This window comes from Crocuta crocuta, unplaced genomic scaffold (assembly GCF_008692635.1).
Source record: "Crocuta crocuta isolate KB4526 unplaced genomic scaffold, BGI_CrCroc_1.0 scaffold1079, whole genome shotgun sequence".
Lineage (NCBI taxonomy): Eukaryota > Metazoa > Chordata > Mammalia > Carnivora > Hyaenidae > Crocuta > Crocuta crocuta.
Genome location: NW_027529995.1, coordinates 33,782 through 45,545, shown reverse-complemented (window position 1 = coordinate 45,545; position 11,764 = coordinate 33,782).

Here is an 11,764-nt window from a genome sequence, read left to right as displayed (position 1 = left end):
GGGCTCTGTGCTGACTGCCAGCTCAGAGCCTGGAGCCTATTTCAGTCTGTGACTCCCTCTCTCTCTGACCCTCCCCTGCTCACGCTGTCTCTCTCTCTCTCCTAGAAATAAATAAAAACATTAAAAAAAAAAAAAGGGATGCTGTATTTTGTCAAATGCTTTTTCTGCATTTACTGATGGGACCATATGATTTTATTTTTTGTTTTGTTGATGTGATGTATCACATTGATTGATTTGCAATATTGAACCAGCCCTGTAACCCAGGAATGAATCCCACTTGATCTTGGTGGATAATTCTTTTTATGTGCTGCTGGATTCGATTTGCAAGTATCTTGTTGAGGATTTGTGCATCTCTATTCATCAAGGATATTGGCCTATAGTTCTCCTTTTCTGCTGGGTCTCTGTCAGGCTTGGGAATCAAAGTGATGCTGGCTTCATAAAATGAGTCTGGAAGTTTTCCTTCGATTTCTATTTTTTGGAATAGTTTGAGAAGAATGGGTATTAATTCTGTTTTAAACATCTGGTAGAATTCCCCAGGGAAGCCCAGGGCTCTTATCTGTTGGGAGATTTTTGATAACTAATTCAATTTCCTCACTTGTTATGTGTCTGTTCAGGTTGTCTATCTCTTCCCATGTGAATTTTAGTAGTGAGTGTGTGTAGGAATTTGTCGATTTCTTCGAAGCTGTCCAGTTTGTTGGTATATAGTTTTTCATAGTATTCCCTAATAATTGCTCGTATTTCTGAGGGGTTTTAATGTAATCAGTCCGTTTTCATTCATGATTTTGTCTATTTGAGTGCTCTCTCTTTTCTTTTTGAGAAGCCTGGCTAGAGGTTTGTCAATTTTGTTTATTTTTTCAAAAAACCAACTCTTGGTTTCATTGATCTGTTCAACTGTTTCTTTGGTTTTTATACTGTTTATTTCTACCCTAATTTTTATTATTTCTCTTCTTCTACTGGGTTTGAGGTGCTCTTGTTGCTCTCCCTCTAGTTGCTTTAGGTGTGCTGTTAGAGTTTGCCCTTGTGGTTTTTCTAATTTCTTGAAATATGCCTGGAGTGCAATGTACTTTCCTCTTAGGACTGCTTTCACCGCATCCCATAGGGTTTGGATTGTTGTATTCTCATTTTCATTTGTTTCCATATGAAGAATAAATACTGTTAAAATGTCATTACTACCCAAAACAATCTANAGCCTCTTTAACAGATGGTGTTGGGAGAACTGGACAGCAACATGCAGAAGAATGAAACTAGATCATTTTCTCACACCATACACAAAAATAAACTCAAAATGGATAAAGGACCTGAACATGAGACAGGAAACCATCAAAACCCTAGAGGAGAAAGCAGGAAGCACAAACTCCTTGACCTCCACCACAGCAATTTCTACTTGACACATCCCCAAAGGCAAGGGAATCAAGAGCAAAAATGAACTATTGGGACCTCATCAAGATTAAAAGTTTCTGTACGGCAAAGGAAATGATCTGTAAAACGAATAGGCAATAGACGGAATGGGAAAAGATAGTTGCAAATGACATATCAGATAAAGGGTTAATATCCAGAATATATAAGGAACTCACCAAACTCCACACCCGAAAAACAAACAACCCAGTGAAGAAATGGGTGAAATACATGAACAGACACTTCTCCAAAGAGGACATCCAGATGGCCAACAGACACATGAAACGACGCTCAGCATCCCTCCTCATCAGTGATATACAAACCAAAACCACACTGAGATACCCCTCTTGCTGGTCAGAGTCGCTAAAATGAACAAATCAGGAGACTCTAGATGCTGGCGAGGATATGGAGAAACGGGTACCCTCCTACACTGTTGGTGGGAATGTAAACTGGTGCAGCCCCTCTGGAAAACAGTGTGGAGGTACCTCAAAAAATTAACAGTAGAACTCCCCTATGACCCAGCAATAGCACTGCCAGGAATTTACCCAAGGGAGACAAGGATGCTGATGCATAGGGTCACATGTACCCCAATGTTCCCAGCAGCACTTTCAATAATAGCCGAATCATGGAAAGAGCCTAAATGTCCATCAACTGACGAAGGGATCAAGAAGATGTAGTTTATATATACAATGGAATACCACATGGCAATAAGAAAGAATGAAATCTGGCCATGTGTACCCTCCTACACTGTTGGTGGGAATGTAAACTGGTACAGCCCCTCTGGAAAACAGTGTGGAGGTTCCTCAGGAAACTAACAATAGAACTCCCCTATGACCCAGCAATAGCACTGCTAGGAATTTACCCAAGGGATACAGAAATGCTGATGCATAGGAGCACATGTACCCCAATGTTCATAGCAGCACTCTCCACAATAGCCAAAACATGGAAAGAGCCTAAGTGTCCATCAACAGACGAATGGATCAAGAAGATGTGGTTTATCTATACCATGGAATACTACATGGCAATGAGAAACAATGAAATCTGGCCATGTGTAGCAACATGGATGGACCTTGAGGGTGTTATGCTGAGCGAAATAAGTCAGGCAGAGAAGGACAAATATCATATGTTTGCACGTATAGGAGGATTAGGAGGAACTTGACGGAGGAACAAGGGGGAGAAGAAGGGCGGAAATGGTGGGGGAAAGGGAGAGAGGCAAACCATGAGAGTCTCTTGAATGCTGACAAAAACTGAGGACTGATGGATGTGGGGGGGAGGGGGGATGGGCATGGAGGAGGACCCTTGTGGGGATGAGCACTGAGTGTTATGTGGAAACTAATTTGAACAATAAACTATTTGTAAAAAAATATATATAAAAAAATAAAAATAAATGGCAACAATCGTAATTAAAAAAAAGAAAAAAAGAAATCTGGCCATGTGTAGCAACGTGGATGGACCTTGAGGGTGTCATGCTGAGCGACATAAGTCAGGCAGAGAAGGACAAATATCATATGTCTGCACGCACAGGAGGATTAGAAGGAACTTAACAGAGGACCATGGGGGAGAAGAAGGGAGGAAATGGTGGGGGAGAGGGAGAGAGGCAAACCATGAGAGACTCTTGAATGATGAGAACAAACTGAGGACTGATGGGTGTGTGGGGGGAGGGGGGAGATGGGCATGGAGGAGGGCACTTGTGGAGATGAGCACTGGGTGTTTTATGGAAATCAACTTGACAATAAACTCTTTGTCAAAAAAAAAAAAAAGAAAGAAAGAAAACTTCTCAACAAGAGAGTCAGGAACTAGAATGACACTGGATTTGTCAACAACACTGGAAACTAGAAAATAATGAAGGAATGCTTTAAAACTTCTGTAGTTTACTTGTAACGAAGAATTTTGTTTCAAGCCAAACTATGAAACAAGCTAAGTAGAGGCATGTCAAATACGCAAACTTTCAAAAAAATTCTCCCACAAACATTTATCAGGAAGCTATGTAGACATAGATTTATCAAATTAGAGAGTAAACCAAGAATTAAAGTGACACCGATTTAACCCAGAAGACAGAGGAACCTTAGTAAGAGAGGGGCAAAGAAAATTCTAAGAGCAGATTAAAATAGGAGGTTGGAGTGTTCCATACAAGATACCACTGAGAAAAAAAAAAACCTGGTTAAATACCTAAAGTGTTTGAGCATACTCAGAGGAGATTTTGCTAGAAGGTTAGATAGATTCTAGATTCTGCTAGAAGGTTATAACTTAGAAAGTAGAGGAAACAAAACAAATGAAAAGAGAAACAATTGTATAAAAAAATAAAGTTACGCAAGAAAGGAAATTTAACCTTAATTCACTATGTGGCTCAGATGTGAAAGTAGTTATATGGGTATAATAACAATTGCATATTGATTCAACAACAACAACAAAATGGTGATAGAACTACTTTGGAAGTACTGGAGGAGGGAAGGGTATATATGCATATAGAAGAACATTCAGAACTTAATTCTCATCTTCTATACTAGAAGATCATGAAATGATATCTAAAATAAAAAAAATCAAGATACACATTAGAAGAACATTATTTAGATATATGAAATATCAGAAGAAATAGCTAAAAGTTCTGAATAAAATGTGTGTGTAGTGTGATTCAGAAGTGAGGAAAGGGCCCAAAACTATTTTCCATTTAAAGTCTAGTTGTCTTTCATATGATTTAAAAACTCATATATACACATATCTTTGATTTTTTTAAAAGATGATATTAAATAACCCCTACCATAAAAGGCTCTCCTCCACCCTCTACCCCAAGTGGATTACTCTGGGTCACAAAGCTAAGCTGAGTCTCAATCCAGCCTTCTCCGATGTTTATTACTTTACATATTCACAAATAAAACTAGCCAAACCTGCAATGATCCCCTGCCACAGTCAACAGAAAAGCTAGAACTTTTATAAATCTCATTCCCAGAGTGGATGAGAAAGGAAACACATTCCACAGTAGACTGCCCTAGAAAATAGTATCTGTTCATTCACAGCTTTCACACTCCAATGACAGTATGTATATACAGCACAAGAATGATAGCAGCTACCCTGCCATCCAAGTCCCTTCAGGATATGAATCACCCTGCTGCAGCAAAGAAAGGGAAAAGGCAGAAAGTGTACATTGGCATTTAAGTTATCTAGAGATGCATCTCAAACAGTATTTTCACACTAAGCCATAATCTCAAGGGCATAAAGGGACTGTATTCTGTTAAATCCTACCCCTATCTGCTCTAGCCCTTTTAAATGACTTTGTCTTCCCTACTGAAAGAAACAAAACAGCTGGAAACTTTAAACAAAAACACAAACTTAGTTCACCCCTGCACCCATCCCACCTTTTACCATTTACCCCTCAAGTTTATCACCATTAAAAACAATCTGTGAAATTTATCCAATCTCCTGTCTTCCTACTACTGACCCTTGGCTCTTGAGTTTCAGGATTCTTTAAAATAGAGACATTACGGGGTGCCTGGGTGGTTCAGGTGGTTAAACATCTAACTTCGGCTCAGGTTGTGATCTCACAATTTGTGAGTTCAAGCCCTGCATTAGGCTCTGTGCTGACAGCTCAGAGCCTGGAGCCTGTTTTGGATTCTGTGTTTCCCTCTCTCTGACCCTACCCTGCTCATACTCTGCCTCCCTCTCTCTCAAAAGTAAATCAACATTTTAAAAATATAGAGAGACAATATACCATAGTGAGTAAGAGTACTAGCTCTGGAGTAAGAATGCTTGGTCTTCTTTTCAACCTTGACAACTGTGGTGCCTTGGGCAAATTTACTAAACCCTGGGACTTTGAGTGCTTCATCCTTTTAACAAAAACAACAACAAAAAGAGAACATCTCTCTAGGGTTATTACAGGTGATAACTGCATCCTCCTCTTAACAGACACTCTGCTCTGGGCTTGGATCCCAAATATCAACAAGGTTTATAGATGTGCTTCCAAACTCTGACCATGGCACCCCTGCTGGGGCACACCACATCTGGCCTTTGCCCTGGAATCTTACCATGTGCCCACCCCTAATAATAATCTTTTTCAACTTACTACAGGTAATTACAGTCTTGTTTGTATCCTTTTGTTCCTTCATATTTTAGTTACTTATGTATGTAGCCTTCAAAAAGTATTGTTTAATTTTGCTTGCTTTAAAATGTTTTATATGAAGTTTTATATCTTTGATGACATAAACCTTAACTTTTGAAGAATGTACTACTCTGAATAAAGTAGACAGGAGTGATTCATAATATTTTTCTTGAAAAATATGAGAAACAAATTAAACATTACTAATTTGAAGTTCCTACTAGGTTTGACCTCATTGGGCTCCCATCAGACTGCTGCACCACAAAGTATAAAACCAAAAATTTAATAAAAAATAAAACTTTTCCAATCAAGTTATTCTCATTAAAAATGTATATGGTTAGGGGCACCTGGTGGTTCAGTTGGTTAAACATCTGACTCCAGCTCAGGTCATGATCTCGGAGTTTGTGAGTTTGAGCCCCACATCTGGCTCTGTGCTGACAGCTTAGAGCCTGGAGCCTGCTTTGGATTCTGTGTCTCCTTCTCTTTCTGACCCTCCCCTATTCACATTCCTGTCTCAAAAATGAAGAAACATTAAAAAAAGTTTTTTTTAAATATATACGTTTATACACAACCTTCCAATACCATAATTCCCTAATTCTCATATATCAATGATGATACTATTGATGTTATTTACTGAACAGAATATTGGGGGTTTTTTTCTTTTTTTTCTTTAATAGTTTATTGTCAAATTAGTTTCCACATAACACTCAGTGCTCATCCCCACAAGTGTCCTCCTCCATGCCCATCCCCCCCCCCACATCCATCAGTCCTCAGTTTTTGTCAGCATTCAAGAGTCTCTCATGGTTTGCCTCTCTCCCTTTCCCCCACCATTTCCGCCCTTCTTCTCCCCCTTGTTCCTCCGTCAAGTTCCTCCTAATCCTCCTATACGTGCAAACATATGATATTTGTCCTTCTCTGCCTGACTTATTTCGCTCAGCATAACACCCTCAAGGTCCATCCATGTTGCTACACATGGCCAGATTTCATTGTTTCTCATTGCCATGTAGTATTCCATGGTATAGATAAACCACATCTTCTTGATCCATTCATCTGTTGATGGACACTTAGGCTCTTTCCATGTTTTAGCTATTGTGGAGAGTGCTGCTATGAACATTGGGGTACATGTGCTCCTATGCATCAGCATTTCTGTATCCCTTGGGTAAATTCCTAGCAGTGCTATTGCTGGGTCATAGGGGAGTTCTATTGTTAGTTTCCTGAGGAACCTCCACACTGTTTTCCAGAGGGGCTGTACCAGTTTACATTCCCACCAACAGTGTAGGAGGGTGCCCGTTTCTCCACATCCTCGCCAGCATCTAGAGTTCTCTGATTTGCTCATTTTAGCCACTCTGACTGGCGTGAGGTGGTATCTCAGTGTGGTTTTGATTTGTATTTCCCTGATGAGGAGGGATGCTGAACATCGTTTCATGTGAACAGAATATTGGTTTTAAACCACATAAAATTAATATTATTAATCTTTCTGAGGTTTAAAATTTAGTTATATATATTTTATAGTAAGTTTTTTTTAATAGTTTATTGTCAAATTAGTTTCCACATAACACTCAGTGCTCATCCCCACAAGTGTCCTCCTCCATGCCCATCCCCCCCTCCCCCCACATCCATCAGTCCTCAGTTTTTGTCAGTTTTAAATAACATTACCATACATGTATATGTGTATGATTTATAGGCAAATGTATGTGTATGTGTGTGTGCGTGCACATGCATGTTGAAAGAAAACATTTTATGGTTATGATACACAATAAAAAGTTTGGAAACCACTACTGTAGACCACATAAAGATGTATATCCAGCCCTCTACATTATTCAGTGTAGCCACCCTGCACACCTCCCAATGTTTTGTAACATCCAGATTGGTAGAGAGAGCAGAAGAGGTACTTCCACTTCCTTTCATCAGCACAGCTCCATCTCTTTAATGAAGATCAACAGACTAAGACTCCCATATAGTAATGCAAAAGTGTGGTGCCTGGGCAAAGCTATCCAGTTCACTAGAAAGATCCCTCCAAGAGGATAATTATGTGGTAAACTTACAACTATCCATTGCCTGGCTCTTAGCACTGATATGATTTTGACCATGTCCCAGAGTTTAATGGGCTTCAGAATAATGACCAACTCTCATAAAATTTCTTTAGTCATTTACTTATAAAAGCAGAACTCAAAGCAAACTACTAAAACCAATATACTATGAAACCTTGCTGATAAACCTTATTTTTAATTTCTAGTACAATTAAGTGTTATATTAGTTTAAGGTATACAGTATCTTTTTTTTTTAATATTTTTCTTTTTTTTTTAATGCTTTATTTATTTCTAGGAGAGAGAGAGACTGCGTGAGCAGAGGAGGGTCAGAGAGAGAGGGAGTCACAGACTGAAACAGGCTCCAGGCTCTGAGCTGGCAGTCAGCACAGAGCCCAACGCGGGGCTCGAACCCACGAACCGCGAGATCATGACCTAAGCGAAAGTCGGACGCTTAACTGACTAAGCCATCCGGGTGCCCGTATTTTTATTTATTTCTAGGAGAGAGAGAGACAGTGTGAGCAGGGGAGGGTCAGAGAGAGAGGGAGATACAGACTCTGAAATAGGCTCCAGGCTCTGAGCTGGCAGTCAGCACAGAGCCCAACGCGGGGCTCGAACCCACGAACCGCGAGATCATGACCTAAGCGAAAGTCGGACGCTTAACCGACTAAGCCACCCAGGCGCCCCATAAGGTATACAGTATCTTGATTCAACGATTCTCTGTATTACTCAGTGCTCATCACAATAAGCATACCTTTAATCTCTTTCATGTATTTCAACCATCTTCTCACCTACCTCCTCTCTGGTAACCACCAGTTTGTTCTCTATATTTAAGAGTCTGTTTGTCTCCTTTTTTCTTTGTTCATTTGTTTCTTAAATTTCACATATAAGTGAAATCATATGGTATCTTTCTCTGAGTTATTAATTATTTCATTTAGCATAATACTCCCTAGATTCATCCATGCTGTTGCAAGTGGCAAGATTTCATTCCTTTTTACGGCTGAGTAATATTCCATTGTAAAGATATACTGTATCTTCTTTATCCATTCTTCAGTCAATGAGCACTTGGGTTGCTTCTATAATTTGGCTACTGTAAATAATATTGCAATAAACATAGGGGTCTATATATCTTTTTGACTTAGTGTTTTCACATTCTTTGGGTAAATACCCAGTAGTGAAATTATTGGATCATATGGTATTTCTATTTTTAATTTTTTGAGGAACCTCCATACTGTTTTCCACAGTGGCTGTACCAATTTACATTCTCATCAACTATGTGTAGGAGGTTTCCTCTTTCTCTACATCATTGCCAACATTTGTTGTTTCTTGTCTTTTTCATTTTAGCCGCTATGACATGTGTGAGGGGATACCTCATTGTGATTCTGATTTGTAATTCCCTGATTTGTGATAATGGGCATCTTTTCATGTGTCTATTGGCCATCTGTGTATGTCTTCTTTGGAAAAATGTCTGTTCATATCTTCTGTCCATTTTTAAATTGAATTATTTGGTTTTTGGGTGTTGAGTTGTGTAAGTTCTTCATATATTTTGATACTAACCCCTTATCACAGAGGTATCATTTGCAAATATCTCCTTTAACTCAGCTGTTTGTCTTTGTGTTCTGTTGACTGTTGAATGTGAAAGCACGAATTCAAAGAGATATATACACGCTGGTGTTTATTGCAGCATTACTTACAGTAGCCAAAATATGTAAGCATCCTAAGTGTCCATGGATAGAAAAATGGGTAAGGAAGATGTATGTAGTATGTACACATACACACACACACACACACACACACACACACAAACACACACACTGGAATATTATGCAGCCATATAAAAGATGAGATCTTGCCATTTGCAGTAACATGAATAGGTCTAGAAAGTATTATGCTAAGTGAAGTAAGTCAAACTGAAAAAGACAAATACCATATGATTTTACTCTATGTGGAATCTACAAAGCAAAACAAATGAATAAACAAACAAACAAAAAGCAGAATCAGACCTATAGATACAGAAAACTAATGGCTGCTGGAGGTATGCAGAAAATGGGTGAATAGAAGTGACAGATACAGGCTTCTAGTTATGGAATAAATAAATCATGGGAATAAAGAGCAAAGCACAAGGCATAAAGTCAATGATATTGTAATAGCATGTAGGGTGACAGATGGTAGCTACACCTGTGTTGAGCACAGCAATAATGTATAGAGAAGCTGAATCACTCTGAAATACACCTGAAACTAATGTAACATTGTGTTCTAAATTATACCTCAATAAAGCTGTAAAACAAAAGAGAACATAAACATACACAGAAAATGCATAACAATAATAAAAAAATTAGAAGGGGAATACTAAATGTATTCTGGTGTAAGGGTCCTATCTAGGGTTTTTACCTAGTGTACATCAATTTGTATTAACATTGTATGTAGTACATTCTAGTGTAAGGTTCTTATATAAAATTCTTATNAGTGTGAGCAGGGGAGGGGCAGAGAGAGAGAGAGGAAGACACAGAATCTGAAACAGGTTCCTGGCTTGAGCTGTCAGCACAGAGCCTGATGTAAGGCTCGAACCCATGAGCCGTGAGATCATGACCTGAGTCAAAGTCAGGTGCTTAACTTACTGAGCCACCCAGGCATCCCTATATTAGATTTTAGAAAGTCAATCACAGGAACAAAATGTAGTATAATTGTTGGGAGATGTTGGCCAAAAGGTCCAAACTTTCACTTATAAGATGAGTAAGTAGAAATATAGTGCACAGCATGATGACTGTAGTTGGTAATACTGTGTATTATATACTTGAAATTTGCTAAGAGTAGATCTTAAGCGTTCTCATCATACACATAGGAAAGAAAGTAACTATGTGATGGAAAGGATGTGTTAATTAACTTGATTGTGGTAAAATATTTCGCAACATTTATCTACATCAAATCATAGTGTTATATCTTGAAATATATATAATTTTTTTTGCCAACTATACCTCAATAAATTTGGAAAAAAATAGGCATACATTCTATAATGCAGCAATTTTACTCCCAGTGATATCTCAAAGAAAGTCTCAAACAAGTTCTTGAGAAAGCTTATGGGATGTTTACACAGAACTATCTAGCATCAGGAAGTTGAGAGGCAAATTAGGAGCAACAGCAGGAAACAATAACTTAGATGTATACATAGCAACATTGTATTGTTTGGGGAAATACAAATTTCAATAACTTATGCAAAATTAAAAACACACATACAAAATCTTTGGAGAATAATAACATATCTAAGAACATATGTTAAATATGTTAGAATAATTACCCACAGTAGTGGTGGTGAAAGAATAGGAGTAGAGATAGAGAATATTGGGAAAACAAAAATAAATAAACAGGGGCGCCTGGGTGGCTTAGTTGGTTAAGCGTCCGACTTTCGCTTAGGTCATGATCTCTCGGTTCGTTGGGTTCGAGCCCCGCGTCGGGCTCTGTGCTGACTGCCAGCTCAGAGCCTGGAGCCTGTTTCAGTCTGTGACTCCCTCTCTCTCTGACCCTCCCCTGCTCACGCTGTCTCTCTCTCTCTCTCCTAGAAATAAATAAAACAAAATAAATAAATAAATAAACAAACAAACAAGGGAAAGCCCTAAGTGGACTAATGACAGTAGTGTGCCATAAACCAGCAAGTGTGAATATCTCAATCCTCACTTGAGGTTCAAAAGAAATATAATAAAACAATATGTTAGGTGATTGCTCTACAATGAGAAACAGTAAGAGAGGCTGATGTTGGCATTGGCCTTAGCAACACATACGTAAACAGTCAAAACATCAGACAGTTGCATACTTGAAATGGACAATGACAAATGAGTGTGTTACTTGGATATTCAAAGGATAGTCTCAAGGTCTAATGCACTAATCTCCACAATGGAATGAAGCCAGATATCTCTCTGCTGTATAAATGCCTCTGTGCTTCTGTAGACTGAGCCTCATGAAATTTTCAATGGTTCTGATTATTCTGAACAGTTAAGTTCTACTGCAGTGCCTGGCTTTTACCTTTCTCTGGCAAATCTTAAATTCCTTTTTATTTTACAGCTGACTTCTGAAAAAATCAGTTTTCTCCTGCCTGGATCCTAGAACCTTGCCAACCCACTGCATATGGACCTTAGCTTACCAGACAAAATGTGCCCCCAGAATGGAAGAGGTAGGGCCAGCCTAATGGAACTCCCTTTTTTCCTAAAAAGTATCTGGATGGGTAGTACTAACATTTGACTCTGTGATACTCTTCCCC